We start from the raw sequence: 27,392 nt of genomic DNA, 5'->3' as shown, positions 1-27,392 counted from the left end.
ATATCTCAAATACCCTGAAAAATACAATCACTTTCTGGAATTTTTGTTTGCTTAGTTTTGGGAGAGAACATGCACCTGTTTAGGGCTGGGAAAAATATTGCTACTATTTCCTCTACTGCTAACCCTTTTGTTCCAAGTATTTTTTAGGTCAAGCATTCACAAAAAAATATCCCTATAATTTACAAACAAACCAGGAGAAAATTTCAAACCCCATTCAGCAGTAAGGCTGGCATCTCTGTAACTACAGATGCAAAAATCTTGAGACATTTAATCGTTAAGACATCACTGACTGGGAAGCCTGCCACCAACATCCACACTTGATGCACATACATTGTCTTTTGGCTCTCTGCAGCTATGCCCATCTGCTTCAGTGGCATGGTGCCTGCTTATCAGCTAGTTGGACGATTTCAGTACACAGAGGTGCCAAAAAAAGGTTTTACATGGGTAGCCTGTATAGCCACAAAAGTGCTATTTCTTTTGTAGGAAGAAATGCTAGAACTGAGATACTAATAAACTGTCTTTGTGCTTTTTTCTTTTTTTTTTTTTTTTTTCACTTACTGAAAATGGGTCTTGCCATCACCATTTTTGTATCTCTTTTACAAAGAAAAATATGGTACTGGGAGTGAAACAGAATAAAATAAGACATTGATGAACAAAGTCACTATGAAATAAAATGAGAATAGGAGAGGTTATGAGTATCGTTCAAGTATTGTACACCATATGCCTCTAATTCAAAGGAAAAAACTAAGGTAAAAATATATACTCACCCCATTTTACAAAATTTGAAACCAGGAAAGCTTTGCAAATGAATTGGATTAGATCGAGAGGAAAGCAAACAAATTATTATATGACATCATAGAGCTGAGCTAGAAAAATAATCTTCATTGTCCTAAAGATATGGCACACAATTCCAACAGAAATTTAAGCATCATTTGTTGGTTTTGTTTTCAGGACCATTGTCCAAAGTAGATATTATTTCAATCTAAGGCTAGACCTCATATTCTTCTTATAACACTCCTAACTCAGCAAATTGGAATCTAAGAAGATTATCAAAGCTTTAAACTACACAAGTCTTTAAAAAAATTCTTGAGAAAAACACGATGAGGGAATTAAATTGACTTTCAGTGTACAAGATGCATATGAACTAGTCACATATACAATCAATTGCAGCATAATTTTTGATGTAAGAACATTATGAGATACAGCAAATATAGTCAAGAAAACTAATAGTGGGACTCTGGATCCATAATTTTCCTTGAAACACCAGATTACAGAACTTTTCCTCACTTTTAGATGGATATTTGGTAAAATGATTATCAGGGTTTTTCCCAACCTAGCTTTTCTTCCGATTATTTGATTCTTACATATCTTTCTTGGCATTATGACCTATGCACAGCTCATATGGAAAAGTATACATATTATTTTGATAAACACTCAGTGCTACAAAGAGCCTTTCCCAGCACTTTTCAGAAAAAATAAAAATAGCAGGTTGTTGAAAGGAGATAGCTCAAAAAACTATAAGGAGGTAAGAAAGGTCAACAGTGAGGAGGAATAAAGAGCTGATACTTCAAATGGGGTGGGAATATATCCAGATGTCAAGATGGCATTTGATGACATTAGCAATGAAAGGCACAGTAGCTTCCACATTGAGGCAGAATAGCCACGTGAATTTCACTGGAGCAGCCCAACTTGCCATGCAAAATCTGAGCACAGCTGAGCCAAGAAGCCTTGCCAGTGCCCCTAGCACTGCCACATCAGAGTGACTGTGATGACAGTTTTATGACAGGAGACAAGAGCATGACAAACTGATAAATGTGCTTGGAAAAGCATTGGGTTTTTAAGCGACCAGACTGAATTATTCCAAATTCTGGATGGCATAATGAAAATTGAACGGGTTTCTCCTGCTCTCCAATTTCATTTCCAAGTGCCAGAAAGAGTGCATACTCCACCAGGTACGTGGAAATAAGTACTGAAACACCCAGTAGGAAAATAATGCCATTTTCTAATTGCTGATGCCTCAAAATTGCCAAGATAATTTTATGACTACTGAAAAATCTTGTATATATGCAAGCTAAAGTTCAGGCTTATATTTTGTGCTTGAATTAAATTAGAATATTCTGCTGGCCTGATTGCTTGGATATTTCAAAAGTATTTTTCTGTCCAAGCACAAAATGTATTCTATCAAAGACAAAAATAAAGAAAAGGAAAAAAAAAGAAGATATTTACAGATATTTCTAAGCATACAAAGGCAAGTTTAAGTAAAGTCCTGGAAAAAATAGAAAAGAATGAAAATTCCCCTTTATAATTTACATCAACATCTAAAGTTTTTTCATGTATTACAATAGAGGTTCACTGGATGTTGCTTTTAAACATTTCTTTTTGCCTTCATCTCCCAGTCCATGCTTGTGCTTTATTTACTGAATATCATCCAAATTCACCTGTTTGTTGGATTTTCTTAGGCTATGTGACTTCCTGTAGCTGCTGAGTGCATCTTAAGCATGGATTACCTTCCTAAAGCACTGGCTGGGCAGGATAATAGTTATTAGTCCCATGTGAGAGATGAGAAATTTCTGCCACAAACAAGTCTGGGGTGCTGAAGGCAACCACATTATTCACTACCAGTGCCAGAAAACCATGTTGTCCACTAATAAGGAGATGCTCACTTTGATCACACAATTAAGGATTGCAGCATAATTCAAAAACACAGGTGGCTTAATAAAGGTCACAGAGGCAGCATCAGTTTTGGAAGTTTCTTGGTCTTGGATGCCCCATTCGCAGCTTTAATAGATTCTTCTTCCAGTGCTTGAAAAAGTGTATGTGCAAGCATTTTCTTAACTGCACTTGTACTGTGGATAGTGGGTGTTACACAGTCAAGTAGCCACAGTTAATAATGTGTGATGAGCAGTGTCTTCCACGTGAGCTGATAATAGTTTCCAGATGAGTCTTCTGTTAATACATAGGTATAAATACTTCTATATTGTTTAAAGGACATATTGAAAACAAAAAGAAACCCAATATATAAGCCACAAGAGGTTATTGGAGAGTATGGTCACATTTTAAAGAATAAAAGCATAAAAAGTGTAATTTTACTCTCAGAAGAAAAAGATAATTCTAAAATGTAGACAGGATCTGTGTGTCACGTAAGCACTTGGGAACAAAAGCCAGAAAGATAAGTATAAAACTCCAAAACTCCAAGGGGTAAAAAGAAAGGAAAAAAAAAAAAAAAAAAAAAAAAAAAAAAAGAGAAAAAGAATTGCCAGAGTACCACTATCAGGTCAGTAGTGATCAGCAAGAAACTAGATCAAAAAGATTAAGAAAACTTCCATGGTGGCAGGATTCTGTCCCAAAACACTAATTAAATGGCAAGAGAGATAAAAGAGCAGTTAGGTAATATTTGCAATGTCAGCTGCAGGATCACCCTTCCAACAGAAAGGCAGTGGAATCAACAGCAAAGCAGTTTGGCATTAAAATGAAAAGAAAGATATCTAGAACAACTGTAGACTTGTCACATACATCTAGTTATAAAATTAGAAAACTCTCCCCTACCAGACAGAATTGGTCCAAAGGAATCAGAAAGTCTTTATTGAGCAGTATAAATATGGATTCATCTGGGGACTTATGTAAATGCTCAATGTATTAACTGGTCGTTTAACAGATGTAGACCTAGAAAGAGGAAAATGCTTAGAAATCTCTGTCCTTTCCATTACTAAACACTTTCTTGTCTCACCCAGCCTCAGATCGCACTTGCCTGGAGGTGCATGGATGGGAAGAAAATTATAATTAGTGCTCCCTGGTACTCTGCTGAGCTCTCACACTTGCAGTGTCTTTGGCTGAATTAATTCTGTGGCCACCTTGTCTACTCCCAGTTTAAGTGAGAACCTGTCATTGTGGTGACAGTCCCATGGCACTAATTTTTGAACAAAATTCTGCAGAAAGCAGATGAAGCAGCATTAGGGGCTGCTGTGTAGCCTCAAATTCTAACTTACATTCCCTATTTTCCTCTAAGCACTCCTCTAAGTGTGTTGAAGATTTTGCCTACTGAACATGTATTAGGAAGCAATGAAGTGGATCTTTCTCTAGTTATCCCATGGGATATACTTGCAGAACATTCAAACTAATAGATGGCAAGTCTTAGAGAAGGTGTCAAGTGCAGATTGCAGATGTGATCCCCTAACTTTCAGTGAAAACCATATTGGTTTATACAATTCTTTTGATTCAGCAGGGATTTCTGCTTTAATATATTATTTTGCTGTGGAAAATAAATGACTGCCATATATATAAGCCTGCAGAAATTAGGCCTTAAAAAGCCTCCAGTGTAACATTTGATTGAAATGTTGAATTTTTATTATGATTGAAAATTGAAATTTTATTATTGTAAAAGAAAGATATGGGGACATCTACCTAAACAAAGAAAAGTCCCGAATTTTAACTTATACAAACATGCTAGTCCCCTAAATTATTGATCCTGACATTAATTGCAGTGCTAAGAATTCTTCCTCAAAATAATATGTAGCCAGCATGTATAAATCACTGATATGACAGATCAAGTGAGAAGATCTGTTTGGTGTGGCAAGCTCCTTTCCATATATTTTTTAACACTCAACCTTGTGGATCAAATGTAGCAGTAAAGAACTTTCAGGAATTAAATGGAAAGAGACAATATATTGTCCAGCAAATTTGAAAATTTTTATATAATTAGTTTGCTACCTTTGTTTTCTACATGTGTGAAAGCAATTAAGAAATGGATGCTAAAGTGGATAGGTAAAGTATAGAATTATGGTTAATTTTAATATATAATTTAATAATTTAATATATTAATTCTAAGCAGAAGGCAAGGCTTTGGTTCATTTAGTTTCACACAGAAAGATAACAAGACTATAAGATATATAGCTATACTTTGAAATATTTATCACAAGTGTTGTGGCATTTCTGTAGATTAACACTTAGTAAAGAACAGTTTTATTAAAACCAGCCTTGATTATAGATAAATATATATATATATAAATGCTGCTTCTTTATGATGCTATGCTCCTTTCCATTAATGGGATTTAAATATATATATATATCAAAAAATATATATATACGAATCTCCTAGTCCATTGTTATCTATAAGGATATTTCTGGTTTAGTTCAATTTCATTTTAAATGACATGATAACACAGTGCAAATATAAAGAGCAAGGACTCCAAACATCACCTGTGCAGACAGTAACATTCAAATATCACCTAACACCTTTTCTTTCCAGCACTAAGTTTACAACTGGTTTTTAATTTTTTTATTCTGTTGTCAGACATGATGTTGAAATATTTTTTAGTTTGTTTTTAGTTTTGCTGAACTCCAAGAATAATTTTACACTTGTCAGTTGCTTCTGGCATATTTAGAGATTTCCCAGCCATATGAGATTTCCTGCTTTGTGTTGCTATCCTAAGAAAGATCAGGTAAGCAGTCTTCAATGTTTTCCCTGTCTTAGTAACTACTTATTTTTTTTTATTTCCATAACAATGCCATCTTATTTTCTTCTTGTAATTTCCTTATCAAAAAAATCCAACAATTGCCTCCCCCAAAAGTCTAAAGTTTTATCTTGAAACTTCAGTTGCTTTGTGACAAAGAATGTGAGGCGCATTGATGGCTTTATTGACTCATTTTCAAGAACAAGAACCAGAAAAAAATGTTACCATATTTTCAAAGAGATTTCATAAATTAAAAAAAAAAGCAAGCAAACAAACAACAACCTCATCTTATTATGATTCCTGGCAGAAATTCTTCAAGCCTTTTCTAAAACAGCAAAGGTTCAAATGATGATGGTTTCTACCTTCATAACAGAACCCTTGTGTTTCCCACCACCCACACAAGCATTCACTTGTTTGGTTTCATTTCTTGTCGCCCTTTTGCTGCCCAAATGAGTTAATGATAAAACCTGACTCACAGTTCACTGGTTTCAAGAGCTAAAAATCAGAGACACAATACTGCAATTTATCAGAACTTCTTTGCAAAGTTCCCATTTATTAGTGACCCAGAGTGGAGCTGCTGTGGAGCTGTTTACTTGTGTTTATACTCTGTGCATGTGTGTGCCATATGTCATTCCTGCATGTCCATTTGTGTTTCCCCTTCAGCAAGCTCCACAAAGTGCAAAATTTAGCAGTACATTTTTCTGTGTGATAAGAAAAGTGGAAAAATATTAAGCTGGCACTGAAAACATTTACACAGCATGCTCTGGAATTTCACACTGGATCCTAAATGTAGGTCCAAACATATAAAGAGGACAAATCAAAGATTTCTTAACCATTTCTCTTCTATGGAAGGATCAAACAGCTTCTGTTAGCAGTAATAAATGAAGGAATTCTGGGATCATCATCAGGTAATATCTACTGCATGGGCAAAGATCCTCAACACTTTTTTGTTATCTAATGCTTTAAATGAGCATGAGAAACTTAATCCTCATTTGAAAATACAAGTAAATATAAATTATTAACTTCACGCAAAGCCCATTGGAATAATTGGAACTTAAGTACTCACTAAGCATGAGATAGCTGGTGGAACAAAACATAATGCTAACTGTTATACTATTGAAGAATGAACTTTGTGTTTTATTAAATTCAGTGGCTGTCTAACAGACACTACATATCAAAACTTAATTACTTTACCAGTGTTTGCAATGATGTTATGAAATATCTATACAAAAAAAAAAAAAAAGTATAAGAAGAAGAAAACAGAAAAGAAAAAACAAAAACAAAGAAAAATATATATTAAATATTTTCCTAAAGCAGCAGATTATGCTGGAAGAAAGATGTTATGCTTCTATCTATATATTTCTTTTTCAGAACTATGACCTAATTTTCTCAGTTTTAAAATGCTGATAATGTGAAGTATTCATGAATCACTTAAAAACTACAGTATTGAGTGCTGTAAAAATATAATTTTTGATCAGATTATATGTGACAGACAGGCCAATGATTCTGTCATGGAAAATTTCCATACATTACTATTGGAACTAATCCACTCTTGCACCTATTGGCCTAGGATGAGCTTCCTGTCAGGTTATAATGCAGATGCTAACACTGATGTCAATTACAGTATGTTCATTGCTGTTCAGAGAATAAAAAAAAACATGACTTAATTTTTAATACTATAAATTTGCCTCTTTCCATGATAATTAAATTAATGTAACAAAAATAAAAAGCAGGTCCTGAACTAAATTCTATACCTGCAATATCATGAGATTTTGAAAGGGATGACGGTGTTGACAAAATAGATACTGGTTATTTTCAGGCTCTAATACAAGTACTCCTACAGTTATGCTGCTAATTTGATGGTGATGTTGTTATTTGGTGGTGGTGGTGGTGTTATCTTTTCATTTACCATAGGGAAAAAAACCCACAGGGGAAAAAAAACCCTTCTTATCAGCATTACTTTTAGCCCTTAACAACAAATTCTTAGCTAGAACATTCAGTTAAGTTCCAGTGAAAGCAATAGCTTCCCATGTATTTACACCAGGGCTATAATCCAGACAAGGATTTTAAATCCTTGTGTCTGTTGGCCTGTGATAACTGTGTCATCTCTTTGTGACATCCTGTATCTGATACAGGCTAGACGTTTAATAATGTATACCACATCTAACATGTCATCTTGTTAGAAAAGGAGACAAAGCTGTAAAGACACTTATCTGCAAACTCTTATATTTAAGATAATCAATAAACTCTTCCATAATAATTATATCCCAGCAGGCTTCAAACAGCAGACACTGGACAGAGTCACAGTGATCCCTTTCTGATCCCCAGGCAAATGAGGTAAAACTTCAGAGGGACTCTCCTGCCTTTACAATCACAGAAAGAAGCCAGACAAGGAACATCAGAGCCTGAGACCTTTCTGCAGTTATGTCTAGAATCTGCTGTGCTGAGCCTCTGCATCTCAATGTTCTTCTCTTCTGTTCCAGCAGCATCTCCCTGCACACTGAGAATATGCATGGGGTGATGCTCCCACTTCCAGAGTCTCCAGGGGGTTTGACAATCACAGGAAACCACAGCAAAAATCCAGTCTCACCTAGTGCATGGTTATTAGGTGTTAGGATCCAAACCAGGGGATCCCTTTGCAAAATGGAAGTCTGGTTTATGACTGCCATAAAACACAGGTGTCTCCTCATTCAGGTTTGCTTCTGCCTTTGGCTCTGTGATTGCTATGTTCTCTAACTTTCAACTTTTCTCTCCAAGTGACTATCTTATCCCACCATTGCTGTATTTATACACTGTTAGCACAACAGAGCACCTTCTTGGTTAGTGCTTAGAATTTAATGCAACAAAAGTGATTAATAATGATATTAACAGGAGCAACTTTACAGACCATGCATTTTACTGTGTGATAATTCAAATCCCAGCATTCTGACAAGAAAGCTTAGTTAAACTAAAAAGTGTGAAATTAGTCTGCAATTTCCCATAGAATGTATAATTTATTACTCATATAAGTAGGTGATAATGTTCAGAAATGCTTTTTCAAAATTGAAAACGCATAGAAACAAAATTTTGTATGCTGGATATTTTTACATCACAATTAATCAAAAGATACTTTTGTATTCTCATATAAGACAATTTCTTGATACATTGGTTACTAGATACTAAACTTAACAGTAATACTTTATTCCTCTCTGTACTTTTGGTGAAGAGAGTACCTAGTCCTGTAGTTCAGGTTGTTTCAGAACTTACATGAAAGCAAAGCTGCTTTACTTATGTGAACAATCAATACAGTGAACTAAGAATATTCCACATAAAAGCAGGATTGCTTTCAACTTCAACTAATATTCAAATGTACAGGATTATAATAATCAGATTGTTTTGTCTCTCAGTATTGAAGTTTCATGCTTATTAAGGTCATTTAAAGGAATATTCCCAGGAAGGGAAGATATGGAGAGCAATGTAAATTATTTGATATGTTGCATAAATAGTATCAAAAGTTTTTTAGCAAGATTGACCATATATATTGGTTTGGTAAGGTCTCTTCAAAATTCCTGCTACGAGTGCACATCTTCCATATACCTGAAATGCAAAGTCATCATTCCTCTTATGAGGGTTAGAAAGCTCAGTAGGCAAAAAATCCTCTCACATTGTAGATTTGCATTTAAATTTGATTTTATTTAAAAAGAGAAGTTGTTTTTTCTGTTCTGTGTTAGTTGCATATTAAATTCCAGCAGAAATTCTCTTTTCAGCCAATCATATTGTGGATCAGAATTTATAACCACAATTCTCTAAATGTGGTCATGCTTATCTTTATACCTAAGTAATCCTGTTAAGTTCAGTGTTTTGCTGAAAAATAAAAAGTTAAAATGTGCACGTAGGTGTGTGTAGGATTGATTCCTTAGATGTCTGAATATCTTTGTTCACCTCAGCAAGCATCTCATGACTCCACACAGCTGTCTATTCACAGAAAATTAAAGAATAGGTAGTTCAACTACATTCATAAATAAGTGAAATTAAAAACTTCTAATTAAATCTTGTGTTAGCATCAAGACTAATCTTTTGTACCTTTTAACATACTTAGTAGCTTGTCACAATACTTGTGATACTTGCTAAAGGCTGTGGAAACTAGTAAAATAGTGATATGCTGTACCCATTTTATTCTTCAAAAAGGTCCTTAAACTTTTGAAGGAAAAGGTAGAAGTAAATATTCAAGTTATGCCTGGCATTTTGAGGATTGCAATTTTTACTAGAATCAGGTTGAGGTCACATATAATTTAGTTACAGCAAAATTCTCCTCATTTAGTTAAAGCAGAGGCAAATTTTTGGCTAAGTGTTTATTCTGGAAGGACATACATTGTAGCATCCCATGAACTCTCTCCCCTTAGCTAGTTCCCAAGCCTACTGCCCTGGAAAGGGCAGTGACTCTACCTACCATACATGGGAAAAAACAAAACAAAACAAAACAAAACAAAACAAAACAAAAACCAAAAAAAACCCAAAAAAAAACAATCAAACCAAACAAAACAAAACAAAAACAAAACCAAAAAACAAACAAACAAAAAAACTAAAAACAAACAAACAAAAAAAAAACCCAAAAAACGCTTCCAAAAACAAAACAAAACAAAAATACCCCACAAAACCCCACAAGACTCCGACGTGGATTTCTGCTCTAAAACTTCCCATGCTTTCCCCTTTCCCTGGTTTGGTACCCCTGGTGGCCACCCCCTCCCCTGGAGACAAATCCCCTTCTCCCAGCCCTTAGCCCACACACACACCCCTTCCCCTTTTTAAGCTGCCCACACCGAGTGGTTTTTCTCCTTCCTGACAGGTTCCCTTCAGGTGCCACATGTGATACTTCACTAAAAGAAAACTTTGCAAGAAGGAACCTTCCAGCCTCTCTCACTCAGCCAGCTGTGGTGAGAGTTGTGTGTGGGTCTGACTGCATTGCCTGGATGTTAACCCAACCTGCTTTTCTACAGGAGAGGTTTGTTGGGACCAGGTAATACTCAGCAGCACCCACCTTTTAACTCCCGCATTTTTAATACATAGAGAGACAACTTAAAATTTGAGAAGCATTTTAAAATAAGTAGCTAGCAAAACTGCAGCTATTTATTATTTAAAATGTTGTTTATTCCCTGGATTAGTGAAAGGAAAAAAAAAGAATTTCAATTACAAGTGTTATCTGGTATGTATATTAAAAGGTTTCCATTTTCACTGGTGACAACCACAGCATACACACAGCTATTGACTAAAAGCCTTTCCTAAGGAGTGGATTAATAGTATTTCTTCTTCTGGTAGGTATAAATATTTCATCTATAGCTCAGGAAAACTTCAAATAGTTAAACCATTAATGATGTCATTCTCCATTCTCTTACCATGCTATTTCTCACAGAAGCTTTACAGCAGGGAAGCCTTAGACAGGTGAGAATAAGATTTCAGTGCAGCATAGTCATTATATGCTTTTTAAATTTCCCCTTGTCATGTGGTTTTCTTGGGTTAGGTAATTAGAAGTATAACTGAAAGCAGTGTAGTCTAACTTCAAAGGGAGACATAGTAAGACAGAACTCAGCATGGCTCTCTTATCAGAGAGGCACAGAATAATTTATGTGGGCAAAAGCCTCCAAGATCATCGAGTACAACCTTTGACTGGTCACCATTTTGTCAACTAGACCATGGTACTAAGTACCACTCCCAGTTGTTTCTTGAAATCCTCCAGGGATAGTCACTCCACGACCTCTCTGGGCAGTCTATTCCAATGTTTAACAGCCCTTTCTGTGAAGGAATTCCTCCTATTTGACATCCTACTTGAAAGCTACCCCCAGTGTAGCTTGAGGCCATGTCTTCTTGTCACATCACTAATTGTCTTGAAGAAAATATCAACCCCCACCTTGCTACAACCTCCTTGCAGGCAGTTGTGGAGGGCAATAAGGTCACCCTGAGCTTCCAGGATGAACAACCCTAGCTGTCCCAGCTGCTCCTCATAAGTCTTGTGATCCAGACCTTTCATCAGCTCCACTGCCCTTCTCTGGACACATTTTGACACCTCAATGTCTTTCTTGAAGTGAGGGCCCCAGAACTGGACATGGTACTGGAGGTGTGGCCTCTCCAGTGCTGAATACAGAGAATCAATCACTTCCCTGGTCCTGCTGGCCACACTGTTCTTGATACAAGCCAGGATGTCACTGGTCTTCTTGGCAAATCCCTTATCAAGGTCCTGCCATAATCCTGTCCTTAAAGGTATGGGAGTAACCCTCTTTTCACAAGAGTTGGTGCAAACCTCAATAATTTTGAATACTTTGAAAAGAGTTTTTACTTTTGGTATAAAAGATTTTTAAAAAGTAATGTGATTCCCTATCTATGCTATACTGATCAGCTAACAAGTCCTAACAGGCAGTAGATATTTGAAGAATATAAATAAATATATTCTACTAAGCCATGAATTTCCATATGTAAGTTATCAAAAAAAACATTGATAAGTGTAAATACTTTCTAATAAGTGAGAAGAAATAGTTCCAAGTATCAATGAAATGAAATAGCAAACTATGCACAAGCATATTAATGAATATTTCTGGCTGTCTTAACAGTTGTCATTGACATTCAGCACTCAGCACTCACCATGCAGCTTCAAATAGATTACATAAAAACGATGGAGAGACAGAAGATAGATTATTTATTGAGAGTCAAGCCCTACAGGAAGAGGGCTAACATTTCTCTGATTTTTGTACTCCCTCAGGATAAAGGTTACACTGTAAAGAAATGGAAACTGTCCTCCCATTCAACTAAAGGCAGGATCCATCTGTAAACAACTTGATAGATTTAAATTAAATGGGAAGCAACAAATGCTACAGTTAGTCTAAAACCTCATTCAAAAGTCCAAACTCAAACTTGCAAACAATTCCCCACAGGATAATACCAAAGCTGCCCTCCCACCCCCCAAAAAAGGAAAACAACAAACACAACCCTTTCCAATTAGGCAAAATGAGACTTTACATTTTAGGTTTGTTTTCAAGGTGTATTGAAGAAAGAAAAAAAAAAAAAAACAATCCAACAAACTAAACACAAAAAATGTAGAAAGATAACGAAACAGAAGCCATCAAGAGACTGGACTTATAATACAGCATGAGCTCAGGATGTGTAGGAGCAATTCAAAGCCTTAGATCTTTTTCCCTCATATCTCAGCTGAACAGTCATTATTGCATTGAGTAGTTCTACTTTCCACTACTAGCCTCACATGGCTAGATTTGAATTGTTTTGGTAGAAAGTAATTCATTGTCAAAACAAATATGTTACTATTCCAAATTTAAATTGCAATAAAATTAGGCTTCAAGCAATAACAAAACCAAATGAAAAATGCTAGTGAATGAGAGCAGTTTTGCTTCTGTCATGAGGTAAACTCATAGTTCAATTAGCAAACAAATGCAGCTTAAAGCATTCCTATTTCCACCCAGATTTCATAGAGAGAGACTGATGAAAGCAAATCCTAACCATTAAGATCAATACATGCCATTTTCTGTGAAAATGTACACTACTGGTAATAAAAGCAAATTGCAGTATTTGTTGGGTTAAACCTGCATAGTTGCTATATGTCAAAGCTGATATGGGATATCTGAGTTAGTGTTTTGAAAGCCCATAAACATAATGAAATATTTTGCCATACAAATAATGTCAAAATACTTAGTTACTATTTGGCAACTAATTTAAAAATATTGTCTGTCCAGCCTACTCTTCTCCAATGTACGCCAAACTCCCTGGGAATATGTGACTGGAGCACTCTAGATTTCTGATCATAAGACAATATTTTGCAGCTCATCTCATCAGAATTGTTTTAATGACCTGATGAATAAAAAAATGCGAAACTCAAGGAGTCTAACACTTTTTCTGTAATATATATGTATAAGTCAAAATTCAAATGTGGAATTGAAGTCAGTTATGTTCAACATGTACAACACCATATTTGAACTAAACTCAGAGGAAATTAGTGGGGAATAACCCAGTCATAAAAAGTAGAAATTATGCCAAGGAGGCAGTCAAACAAACAAAAAAAAAAAACCCAAAAGCAATCAAACAAAAAAACTGCTATCCCATTTGGTTTGTAGAGATAGGAAGGAAAACTTGAATTTCCAAAACACAACTGATGCTGAGAGATGATGAAAAGCTATAATACTTTATCATAGAAACTTGTAAGAAAGTTCAACGGAGACACAAAGGTCGATAAGGGGATTAAAAGAAATGGAAAAACAGAAGGCACAAAAAACTCACAGAGTTGAACCTTGAAATAATAATTTTTACAGACAGGCTAACTACAGCACTGGTCCATAGGCAGCAGAACTGCGTAGACTCCATTTTTGAGAATGGGAAGTGAGCAGAGAATTTGCACCACAGTGAAGTCCAGGAGAGCAAAGATGGCAGAGTATCTCATTATTGCCTACATTAAGGAGCACAAGATCTAATACAGTGACCTAAGATATTGAAAGGTGAAAAGAAAACATCCATTAAATTTTTCAACTACTAAATGAAGGTTTTCTATAGAGAAAAGGGCCAAGAGTAATACAGTGTAACCAAGTCCATATTCTATTTATTTGATTTTACTCTCAGGATCACTCTGGTGATACACACTCTTTTAAGGCAATAAAAAATAAAAAAATCCTCATGTATTTCAATGAGTTTCAGTCCTCATGATTTTTAATGCCAGAACTTGGCAGTTCTGTTTCCCAGATGACAGAAAGGGATAAATCTGCGAGTCTCATCATCTCTCCTACTAGTGAATGAAGACTAGTTTTATAGGAAAGGCAACATTGTATTTAAAATTCCAAGTCATTGTCATGCATGAACATACACAACACTTCCCTGACTTAACCACAGACTCTCTGCGATGTGGCTTGTTCAGGAATCCTCCTACTGTGCACATCTTTTAAAGTACAATTGAGTGCAAATCACAGCATATAAGGATCAAAACTTTTTTACCTCATTCCATGATCAGTGCCTGTTTTCAGGCCTTTTGTGGCCATAAATAAAACTGGCCATTTTTAGAATCTGTTATCCTAGAACTCAAATATCAAATGGTAAAGAGACAATGTCAATTAAGTCGTCAAAGACACTTCTCACGCAGAAACAGCAACATATTTTAGAAACAGACACATGACAAAAGGCTGCTTATTCACACCGTGTCTACACCTATGTGAATTTAACAATGACATTGTTATGAGAGAAAAGCACTGTCAATCACCCTAAGACATGCAGACAAATGCATTAATATTGGTAGTAATTAAATTTATTATAAGGGTAAGTCTCTCAAGACAGAAATAGGATCTAATTTTGCTACAGAATTCAGAGTATCAATATGAAATAAAAAATTGGCTTAACAAGACAACTAAGAGGTGTAGGACCCAAAATCTTTGTACCATTTATGTCACTAAAAATATTTCAAGTCTATGAATACGTATTTCAACAAGACTAAAGACAGGAGAGTGCTTCTTGTTTCACAGAATGTAGAAGTAGTAACTAGGTAAAACAAAACTCATAAATAAAATCAGTGACAGGCTTGTTTCAACATTAAATTTCAAACAGGAATTTGCTCTTCAGGCGGATGCAAAATTAAATATATAGAGTGCTCAGTGCCATAGGCTATGAATAACTTTTTGGTTTTTACTTGCAACAGAAACATTTTAAAGATTACTTTAGATCTAGACTAAAAAAGCAAAACTGATTAAGAGTGAGCTGATAAAATAAATGATGCCAATTTAAAATTCATTATTTTGTTTTCAAACTTATCACCTATTCAAACTATTTAGCAAAGGACACATGGCTGCGATAGTTTTGCTTGTTTATGCATTACCTCCATAATGCTATCCTTTAAAAAAATTGTTATCCAAGGAACAACATATATGCTCTTCCAAAAGATGGTGTTTTAATAAACTTGCAAATTCCTGCAGATATTTCTAATGAGTTCTGCCTTTTTCCAGTTGGACAGTAAACCCACCAGCTAAATGTTTAATTTTGTGAGCCATAAATGAAAGGAAAAACATTCACTGTTTCAGGGCACAATAAGCACAGAAGCTTTAACAGGCCTGTTAGCTGATAAAAAACAGCATGAAACCCAAAATTATTTATGTCTCATTCACCCAAAACTGATACTGAAATCAATGAAAACAGCTGCAGAGCTTAATATAATATAATATAATAAATAAATGGAAATCTAACAAAAAGGATGATTGACAATAGTTAAGAAATTACAGCTAGGAACAAAACTGAGCAACAGCACTATTGGTAGCTCAAACTGGCATTGGGGGAATCACACCATTTAATTGTAGAACTAAAATGTTACTTTACTAGACTTGTATAGAAGTAAAATTAATATTGATATGCAAAATTCTGTCCTTAGAGGCATTTATAATTCAAATCTTACCTGCTGAGTACATAGCATGTAAAATGCTGCTTCACTATGATAACCAACATGACTGTATGTAGCACTAACTATGCCTAATATACATAATAACCCATAAAACAAAATGCAAATAAATAGTGGCCTTGACAGCTAAATTATAGAGGTAGGAAGCATTGGAAATTTGGAACATGCTTAATAGTGCATTTTACAGCTCTACTCATTGTTTATCCTGCCTTTCTGTGTCATTCAGAAAATGTATTTTTATTGGTAATGTTCTCACAGCAACAGGTAAAACTTGAAAGAAGTACCATGTTTCTAGTGGAGCTTTGGGAATTGAAAACAATAATGAAAACAAAAAAATTTAAAAGGTAAGTACAGATGGGTAGAGAAAAGCATCTCTGAAGCTGTGAAATGAAGATTTGTGACAAGGTTTACAAATTATTTTTATGTAAGTTCTTGTTCAGGTGGGAAAAAAAAAGGCCACATTTGGAATATAACTGAAGAAAAGCATCTCTGTCTTTCAGAATTGGAAATGGGGATTTGTAAATGAATAGAGTAGTATAGCTTTGTGTGATTCTGAATGAACCTTTCTTGTAGCATAACTTCAGGGTGACGATGAAGCTCACAAAAAAGAACCAGCCACATTTCCTAGAAAAAAAAAACCTCTTGAAAAAAATATGAGGGTGGACTCCAGGTATTGTCAGGTCATTCTGTGCAGAGATAAAAGACAACTATGACTAAAGTCAGCTTTACTCAAATTACTCAAATTACTAAACTTGCATAAATCTTAATCAGTTGCCAGAAGAACTTGGTTTCAGTACAGCACTGGTAAGCAGGGCTACTCAGACTTCATTTAATTTAAAGATAAAATTTCATTTTAGCTATACTCAGTACAATGCCATTTCAAATATACATGTAGAGATTAGCAACTGAATCAAGGTGAATACATAGAAGTACAGAAGGAGCTGGAATAGAAAGAAAAGCAGCAGCAGAGCTTTTGTTCTGTGATGGTATTCCACAAGAAGCCCAGAGCCAGGAGCCAGTTACAAAGGAGAGGCAGCAGAACCGGGGAATGTGAGATTTAAGCAGGTAGTTTGGACTAAAGGCAATGTTTCCTGGTTTTTTTTTTTCTTATGTATATTTCACTGTGCTATAAACTGTTAATTAAAATATATTAATCCCTTGGAAGAAGCACAACATGGGTTACCAGTAGACATTGCAACAGCCACAGAGTCTGACAAAAGAGTTATCACAAAGCCAGGTTCAGACATCAGCAGCTTTTCCCTTACTTAAAGAATGTTCCAGCTTTGTCTTAGATAGTTTTCTTCAGAGCAGCTGGTATAAAGCTATGTTTTGGGTTGGTGCTGAAAACAGTGTTTATAATATAAAGATGATTTCATTGTTGCTGAGCAGAGCTTGCAGCCCATCAATGTCTTTTCTCACCCCAGCTCACCAGCACGGAGGCTGGGAGTTCATAAGAAGCTGGGAAGGGACACAGCCAGGACAGACAACCCCAGCTGACCCTGGGGACATTCCATGCCATAGGACATCATGATCAGTATATAAACTGGGGGGAAGAAAGGAAGAGAGGGATGTTGTTAGGCATGATGGAGCTTTGCTTTCCTGGGAATGGCTGAGCTCCTCCCTGTCCATGGGAACCAGCAAATGAATGAAATTCTCTTTATTTGCAAGTGCAGATTTTTTTTAATCTCTTAAATGACTTCATCACAACCCACGAGTTTTCTCACTTTTACCCTTTCAATTCTCTTCCCCATCCCAGCAGAGAGGAGTGGCTGTATGGGACAATGGGGCATAGCTGACAGCTGGGACAGAGAGATACTGTTCAAAGACTCTTTTTTTTTTTTCTTTTTTTCTTTTCTTTTTTTTTTTTTTTTTCCTCACAGAAGTATTCCACACTGTTAGGTAGTTGTGATTCCAGTCTTTGTTCCTAGACTTTATAGACAGTTTGTGGCATCCCTATGTTTGCTGGATGCACTGGGTAAAGCACTGGCTTGTAACTTGAGAAAAATGGATTCACATGATTATCTGTCACAGCCTTTCATCTGATAATGAGAAAATGCCTCAGACCTTTAATGTGTCAGCTCCCACGTTTTAAAGTAATGTGGGGAAATACTTCCCTACTCTAGTAGTGTGACACAAGGGCAGAGACATTAAAAGCTTGGAGGTGGAAAGATATCTCCATGAATGCCTGCTATAAACACATAAAAGATAAAAAGATAGAGCTATAACCTTTTAGACAAGCAAATGTCAGCATAATTGATATACAGCAAGTAGAAAAAAAATACTAAAAATACTAAATAAACAACGTGAAATTCCACAGTAACAAATGCAGGTGTAAGTCTGGAAAATACAAGGAAACCTGATTATGCTGAAGAGAAATATTCAGCACTGAACTACAGAGGTCATCTCAGAGCAGTGGAAACATTGCTTTATCCTTGCTTGATTTTTAATTATATCTAACTAGCCAGGGCTATTGGGTGCTTAAGAGAATTTTAATGCTTTCCATTGCAGTTTAGATTGAGGTAGCAAACCCCATGGATTTAATCTCTAATCTCTTCCTCTACATATCTGTTTAAAGACTTCATCAGCTAAATCATTCATTCTCCATGCTCTTTGTAGTATTTCAACTAAGTGCCAATTAGACACTATTTTAACAGAATGGGTTGCTACCTCTTCTAAAGATGAAAAAAATAAATCCAAAAACAAAACAAAACAAAACAAAGAAAAAAAAAAACAAAACCAAAAAACAAAGCACAGACTCCACTGTAGAAAAAAACCCACAAGTTATTACAGTGACAAAACAGAGGATCTATTCTAAAGAAATGAAATGCAGAAGAACTTTATTTTTTCAACTTTCCATGGTGAGCTGTCTGGTTTGAACTCAAATAAAATGCAATAATCATCATACGTTGTTTTCAGTTCTACATGTAACTTTACTCCTCAGTGGTGTCTTCCTGGAAAATCATCTTCCTTTTCTGTGGAATGGGAGAGGGTGAGCCATTTTGAATGGCTACTTTTTAAATGTGAACACAGTTCATTGTAAGGGAGTAAAAGCTCTAGGGAAGGATTAATGTAGCTGTATTCTACACCAGTCTAACCTACCATGACACTAATAAATGTGGATTTAATTAAAAGTATCAGTCATTTTCCTGCACCAAACATGTTCTGCATAAAATTTCTTGGGAACCAAAGTTGCATTTATGATGCAAATTATAATCTTTCATCTTCTAATAATCAGCATTTTAATCACTTTAAAAAACAGTATTAGCTAAGTGTCTTTAAAAGGACATTTTTATAATGGAAGACTTAAAACACACTCTGAAAATTAGTGAAAACCCATCTCAGTCTGAAAGAAAACAAAACTCCATGCAGAACTGTTAAAGTAAATGCTGTACTGGAGTCTTGTCCGAATTGCTTTTAGTGATACTTTCTAAAAATGTATCCAATTAATTTTCAGGAATCAGTGGCTCTAAGAATCTAATAGATTTCATGTTCAAATAAGGGAAAAGAGTATATTGTGTTTTTAAAATGCTTGCTGTTCTAAAAGCCTCTTGGAGTCTGGCAATTTCTCTTTTGCTCTTTAGAACTGTTTTCTGACAGCAGGAACTTCTGAGAAAGTAATGTCCTACTCAAAACTTAGAGGAATTAGAGACTAAGGAGATCCTGTATGGGATCCTTTCCTTTTTATGTCTTGACTAGTTCTCTGATCAGCAGGGGGTTTATGTTTTGGTTTTTTTTCCCCATTGTGCTTTCCTAGAGCTGGCAGTTTAACTGTCTGAGTACTTTTTAATCTTCAAAGACTATGTTACACTTTTAAAAGAAGAGCCATCCTTTACATAATTTCCTTTAGATTAATTATTTGTACCCTCAATGCCTCGCACCTAAATAAGTCTCAGTGAAGAGAGCAGATGAAAGTAGTCAAACTTCATGCAGACAATTATAGGGAAAAAAATATACTCTATCCTAAATAATAAGAAACATTTAAAATCAAGAGCCAAAAAATGACAGAAAATGAAGAGAAATTTACTGTAGACTATCTTCTTTCATCAGCTTCCATACAGTCAAGACAGATGTACTCTGTATAATATTATACTGGAAGTGATTCTTAAACATATTTATTCAAGGCTTAGCTGAATCTCCAGGGCTTAAGAATTTGAAATACATTGAGATGTCTTGCAAGTTATCAAAATATATCTAAAAGGAGAGGTCAAAAGCCCAGGGTCATCAAATCTTAGACCAACTTTCTGTAAAAAACAAATTGTTTTAAACTTGTATTTAATAGTCCCCCAATAAACTAACTGATAACCATACAGAAATAATTACTTTTTGAACACTGGAATAGTTAAGCTTTTGTTTGATCAAGGTCTGTATGTGTTAGCCATCAGACTCAAAATTTGGATTAGTCCTATGACACTGACCAGCCAGCAATTCACAAATTTCTACTTCCTTCACATTCTCATCCCTACCCAAAGCAGGCTAGATTCAGTTACAAAAGTAAACTGCTAAGCCTCTCCTTTTAAATATAAATTAAAGTACATTTGAATCCACAGCATACTAAAATCTAGTCTTTTGACCCAACAGCAGCAGAAGCACTGTATTAAACAGCATACTTCCCTGTGAATCAAAATCCCTTTCAGCATATGTTGTTCAAAGTCCAAAGGGCAATTTTCTACTTACATCCCTACTGATTTTTCACAGCATCTCCCAGACGTGAGGAAAACCCTCCAACAAAATAACAGTTAGTCAAGTTTACAAAGGTCATTTGTATTGAGGTAGCATCAGTAGTAAAAGGACAGACTATAAAAAAGAATCACAAACTCTATTCTTCCTTGGCATCCATATTGTCACTAATCTTTTCTGAGAATTTTTAAGAGAAAAAACTTGCAATAATTGCAAGTGCTCTCGTTCCAGGTATTTCTGAACATGGAAATATTTCAGAAAACATTGACAAGACTTGATAAAGAACTACTGAAAAGGTGACCAGAATAAAAGATATTTTTTAAGAAGAGCTTTGACAAACATTTTTTTGAGAAATATATTAATGAGCAAGCATTTCTCAACCAACATATTAAAGATAAATTCTGGAATGAAAAGAATGCTATCATATTGAATACTTATCATGGAAAATGCTTTGGAGAATTTATGCTGCTATTCATGGCATGGAAAGCATTTCAAGAAAAGGCCCCTATGCAAAAACTAGTGCACCATAAAATACCAGTGCTTCATTAGCATCAATTTATCTGGCATAACAAAAATTAAGCCATGAATGAAGCAAAACTAATTCAGGGCTGAGGTGGATTCTCCAGCACTGTAAAAGTCTTAATTCATGTAAGGGAGTTTTACCAGTGTCCCAAGCATGTTTTTGTAAGGTTTACTAGTGCTCTTTTACGCTTTCTAGTTTTAGTTTGTATTTTTTCTTTGTCCTCATCCTCTTGGTCACATATTTTGCACTTCAAAGCTTTTATTTACTTCAATGCAATCCTATGCTGAATTATATTTTTAGCTATTTTATATCTCCATTTACTTCATCAGACACAGAAATGTTTATTATAATTAACTATTTCTACTAACTAGCTATACAAGAGTGCTGTTTCTCCCTTGCTTTGTCCCCTCTTTAATTTAGGAGTTTATAGGGACCCTAAAGCAATACTCTATTCCCTCATCCCTGAAAGTGTTCAAAGAAAACATGTAAATATGGTGTTTAGGGATATGGTTCAGTGGTGGGTTATGCCATATTAGGTTAATGGTTGGACTTAATGATAATACAGGCCATACATTCACTCCCCCTGTCTTCAACATAGAAGATGGACCAAGGGGGTCTCAGTGCTCTGACCTGGAGGACCACGACTGTGAGAATAATCAATTCCCAGTTGATCCTGAACTTCTGTGGGATCTGGTGCTTCAGCAGGATACCTACAATTCTATGGGACCTGATGGGATTAATCCAGATTCCTCAAAGAGCTACCTGATGTCTGCAAAGCCTCTCTGGATGATTTTTGAGTGGTCTTGGGAATCCAGAGAGGTTGACTTCCAGCTAACTGCAAGCTAGCTAACATTGTCCCAGTCTTCAAAATGGCAAGAAGGAGGACCCTGGAAACTACATGACTATATGTCTGTCAGTCTCACTTCAGTGTCTGGTAAAATCATGGAAAATATTATTCTGGGAGATATTGAAAAATGCCTGGAGGACAACACAGTCATTAGTTACAGCCACCATGGCTTCATGAAGGGCAAATCCTGCTTGTCAAACCAGATTTCCTTCTACAACAGGGTAACCTACCTTGTTGATCTAGAAATGCAAGGAAATGTATTATTTTTGGACTTCAGCAAAGCTTTTGATACTGTCTCCCACAGCAACCTTCTGGACAAAATGTCCAGATAACAGCTGGATAACTGTGCTTTATGATGGAGGAGCAACACCCTCTTGAGTTGGGAACAATGGATTATAGTGAATGAGGTGACATCAGCTGGTGTCTTGTCACTAGTGGGTTTCCATAGGGATCCATCCTCAGCCCTGTGCTCTTCAATATCTTCATTTATTACTTGGATGCAGGACTCAAAGGAATAGTAAGTAAGTTTGGCAAGAACACCAGACTTGGAGGAGCCACTCCCTCAAGGGCAGAGAGTTCCTGCAGAGAGACTCTGCAAATTCGAGAGATGGGCAATCAGCAGCCATATGAAACTTAAGAAGGGCAAGTGCCAGATTCTGCATCAGGAATGCTGGTTGTGATTATTGACTGGGGAATGAGAGGCTGGAGAGCAGTGCCTTGGAAAGGGACCTGGGGGTCCTGGTCGATGGCAAGTTGAACATGAATCAGCACTGGCAAGGAGCCAGTTCTATCCTGGGATGCATCAGGCACAGCATCACCAGCTGGGCAAGGGAGGGGATTGTCCCGCTCTGCTCTGTGCTGGGGCAGCTTCACCCTGTGCACAGTTTCAGGTGCCACAATATAAAAGAGACATTGAGTTATTAAACAACATCCAAAGGAGTAACAGAAAAAAGGGGAAGGGTCTGGAGCCACTTATGAAGAGGGGCTGAGGTCACTTGGTTTGTTCAGTCTAGAGAAGAGGAAACTGAGGGGAGACCTCATTTTGGTCTTCAACATCGTCACAAGGGGAAGTGGAAGGATAGGCACTCATCTCTTTGGTAAACCTGTGACAGGACTTAAGGAAATGGCATAAAGCTGAGACAGGGGAAGTTCAGACTGGATATCAGAAAAAGGTTTTTCACCCAGAGGGCAGTTGAGCACTGGAACAGGCTCCCCAAAGAAATGGTTACAACACGAGTTTGTCTGAGTTCAGGAAGCACTTGGACAATGCTCTCAGGAAAATGTTGTACGTCTTGGGATGTCTTACCTAGGGCCAAAAATTGAACTCAATGATCCTGACAAGTTCCTTCCAACTCAGCACATTCTATGGTTCTATGATTCTAAGAACAACAGAAAAAATATTCCCATTCATTATTATCCATGACAAACTACTGAATCAAGGGAAAAACTGAAGAATATTATTATGCATGCTTGAACAAACTTGAACAAACAAATCATCTTTCCAATGGCACAGTTGGAAACAGAATCAGTATCTTGATTCACAGCCTCCTGTGACAGCCACCAGACAGAGCTACAAAAATGTTCAAGGTCATTTACTTAATTGTACTTATAATATTATTGGGCATTAGCTCAAAATGATTATGCAGAAAATTATTGCTTATGTTCCCAAATTATCATTTGCTCTGAAAAGTTGTGTAGAACAGAGAAGTAATTTCCATGTCTGTGTGCCCCCTTCTATAAATAAATGTCTACATTTCAGTTGCAACACAGCAAGTACAATTAAGCTGAAGGACTGAATGGTTTGTCTCAGAATGGAAAAATACTTCCTAGAAAACCTTTTACAGAGAGCAGATTCAGGTAGGAATCTGATTTCGTAGACTTAAAAATTTTGTGTCTTGCAGGCTGACAAGAATGCCCAATGACAATTCTATTTTATTCCATCATCCTTTTTATTAAATGGTTTTACATATAATTTTTTCCCTAACAGCTATAAAGAAAGCAGAAGTAAAATAAGAGGAAAAACTTGTTTACTGTGAAAATGAATGAGCAGTAGAAAAAGTTGCTCAAAGAGGTTGCAGTCACCCTCACTGGAGATATTAAGAAACCATCTGGATGCAATCCTGTGCCATGTACTCTAGGATGACCCTGCTTGAGCAAAGAAGTTGGACCAGATGATCCACTGTGGTCCCTTCTAACCTTACACATTCCTGTATTCTGTGAAAATATATTTTTTAACAATTTCTGTGTTGAAGTTGAGTACACACACTTTCTTATTATAAATAAAACCATTATCTGGAAGATAAATCAAATTATGTCAATAAGATGTATTAATGCCAGAACTCACTTTTTAAAAATATTAAGCATAAGAATCCTTTTATTATAAATAACTGTTTTATCTGAAAATTGGTTCTCTTAACAAGATTTAGCAAAACAGTGTTCTGAATTTTTTTCTCACCAAAAATCTTGGTCAAATAATTCACCATATGGAGACTGTCTTAGTATCTTTAAATTTCAGAAAGGTAGCTCAGAGGTTTTACAATTTCCCATGGCATGATTACAGTTGTTGGATAGTATCCTGGTATGCACATATGGGAGATTAAATGCTGCACATTTTCATGTACTACTTTAAACTTTTTTTTAAAAAAGCAAGAAAATAAATTTCAATTTACAACAGAATTATTCCAAACCTGAATTGGTAGAGTCATATGAGACATTAAGTAGATCCCAATTGACCATGTCTAATTTTTAAAAGACATGGATTAACTTAACTGTACTCACTGGGGCCTAATGGTTTGGTAGACTGATGATGCTGCAAGATGCTCAGACATAAGGTAATTGCCTCTTTCTCTTTGGGTTTTTTGTTTGTTTGTTTGTTTGTTTGTTTTTGGTTTTGGTGGGTTTTTTGTTCTTTTTGTTTGTTTGTTTGGGGTTTTATTGTTGGGTTTTTTGTTGGTTTTTTGTTGGTTTTTGGTTTTTTTTTTGGTTTGGTTTGGTTTTGGTTTTTTTTTTGTTGTTGCTTTTTTGTGGTTTTTTTTTTTCACATGTATATCAGCAATTATGTGTTAAGTAATGTACTTACTACTAATAATCCTTTTCTCACAGACTTAATGTGACAGGTATAAGCTTGGAAGGGGCTTTTAAAAATATCCCCTGCCATCAGCATGGATATTTTTCTCTAGATTAGATTTTTCAAAGACCTATCCAACATGGCCTTGAACACTTCCAAGGGTGGGGCATACACAAATTCTCTGATCTCTTTCAGTGTCTTGCCATCCTCATTGTAAATATTTTCTTCCTTATGTTCAATCTAACCCTGCCTTCTTTCAGTTTAGATCTATTGTTCCTTTTTCTGTCACTACAGGCCCTGGTGAAAAGACCTTCTCTCTCTTTAAGTCCCCTTTATATATTGAAAGGCTACAATAAGCTTTGCCCAGAGCTTTCTCTTCTCCAGGCTGAACAATTCCAACTCTCGCAGCCTGCCTCCAGAGGAGAGATGTTCTACTTCATTGACTGTTTTCATGGTCCTCCTCTGGACCTGCTCTAACAGGTTCATGTCTTTCTTTTACTCTGGGCCACAGAGCTCCTCTGTTGATCCAACTAAATAAAGGATCACTTTATCACTGTTTTCTTATTCAGTCTGTGATAACTGGCACATTCAGGTGTTTTTTATAAACTCTGAACAAGACAGCTCAATCTTATATTGGTTCTATCAAAATCAATGAGATGATGCAGAGAGGCAAACTCACAAAGCCAGATGGGCTCCACAGTTGGGGTGAGCTCTAAGAAAAATGTGTGCAAAAATTAGTTAGAACAGTATGCACCAACCATATCATTCAGAAACTCATGTGAATGCACTCAGTTTATAAAGCTGGTGTTCTTCTCCATTCACAATGCACTTATCATAGTAGCAGGCCATTTAAGTATAATTTTTTGTTTAGTTCAGCTAACCAATTTATGCTCATGCTTCATTTTATGCCACAGAATAGTCTTCAGATGGAACATTTAACCCTTTTTCTTTAATGGATGCTTGGATTTTGCATTTTTATTTTCAAGTCTCTTGTACTGGTCAAAGTACCAGAAATTAAAGGAAACTCCAGTTCAAATGTCTCCCAGTGTTGTAACTTGAAGGAAAACTAAATATTTAATGCTTTCAAAATACTTGTCAATGTTGACAGTAAATTTTTTTTTGAATATATTAAATTGTGTGTATGCATAAAGGCATCACACATGTGGATGCAAATTTTCTGCATACAGGAGATCACAGAGACAGAAACACAGACACAAATGTTAATGTATTTCTCCCAGCATAACAATAATGCAATATGGATGGTAGCACAGGGGTGAAAGCAAAATCTTTCTATACTCTGAGTATATGAGGGAACAATTAAGAGAGAGACTTTGCAGAAGAGGGTACAGATTCACTGGAGTTAACAGAGACAAGGGGTTAGGGCTTTAAACTGAAAGAGTAAACTGAGAGTAGGTTTAGATTAGAAATTAGGAAATCTTCACTGTGAGGCTGGTGAGACACTAGAACACATTGTCCAGAGAAGTTGTGGATTCCCCATTCCCAGAAGGCTTCAAGAACAGGTTGCAGTGGAGTTTAAAGTAATCTGGTCTACTGAAAAGTGCCCCTGCCAGGCTGGAACCAGGTGATCTTTAAGCTTGCTTCCAATACAAACCACTCTATCATTTTAAGATCCCCTTGTTTTCATCTGACACAAAAATATGGTTATGTATAGGAAAATTTTTTAAATCCTATCTCTCAAATGTATACAAGCTTTACATGAATTCATAATAAATTTTAACAGCAATATTGTTATGAAAATCTAACAAAAGGTATTATGAATTATGGTTTTTGGAGTTACTGTTATTCTTTCTTTGTAGAAGTACAAATGGCAAAAACCCCACAAACCCAGAGTATGAAAAGAGGATTTAATTAATACTGCATTATGCCAGAGAGTACAGACATACTAAGTCTCTTTATAAGGAAAGAAATGGATTAAAAATATTAATTAAGGTCCAAATCCTTATTTTCATACTGGAGCCCTCAGTCCATTATTTCTTACCATAACACCGTATCTGACTTTCAGGTTGGATTATAAATTCTAGGAGGCATGTACATAACAGATAAGCACTCTAGCAACATAAGTTAATAACAATAATGAGTAACTAAAATGAATCATGCCTCTATTGAGGAGGTCCAATGTATCCAGGAAAATTATGGCTAACATTTAGAATAGCTCTAAATTCCCCTAATATTGAAGATGTTGTAATTCCTTAAGATGACTCCATGTTCATATTGTCATGCACTTAATGACCATATTGACTTTTAAATTTTAGAGACAGTAAGTAAATGTAAAAATGTTACAGAAGAAAAATTAAACCAAGATAAGATTTCTATTTGCTTTAAGAATGATGCAGTGTGGAGTGTTTTTCTGTTTGTTTTTTTTTTCACATGCACATCAAAGTAAGTAAATAAAATAAAATACT

General features: G+C 35.8%; 1 protein-coding gene and 1 long non-coding RNA gene across 7 annotated transcripts in view; both read right to left on the bottom strand.

Annotated features, from left to right (window-relative positions):
* NKAIN2 (sodium/potassium transporting ATPase interacting 2) overlaps nucleotides 1–27,392 on the bottom strand; it is a 511,342-nt gene that overhangs the window by 249,782 nt on the left and 234,168 nt on the right. The gene's annotated exons all lie outside the window — the stretch shown is intronic.
* LOC146767893 (uncharacterized) lies at nucleotides 618–27,389 on the bottom strand. Its single transcript, XR_014954254.1, has 2 exons — nucleotides 23,209–27,389; nucleotides 618–3,663 (listed from the first exon to the last, which is right to left on the bottom strand). It is a non-coding gene; the product is annotated as an uncharacterized LOC146767893 (long non-coding RNA).

Source organism: Lonchura striata, chromosome 3 (assembly GCF_050655825.1).
Source record: "Lonchura striata isolate lonStrDom1 chromosome 3, ASM5065582v1, whole genome shotgun sequence".
NCBI classification, from domain to species: domain Eukaryota; kingdom Metazoa; phylum Chordata; class Aves; order Passeriformes; family Estrildidae; genus Lonchura; species Lonchura striata.
The sequence above is the reverse complement of the archived record's forward strand: the minus strand, read 5'-3'. Positions and strand labels throughout refer to the sequence as shown.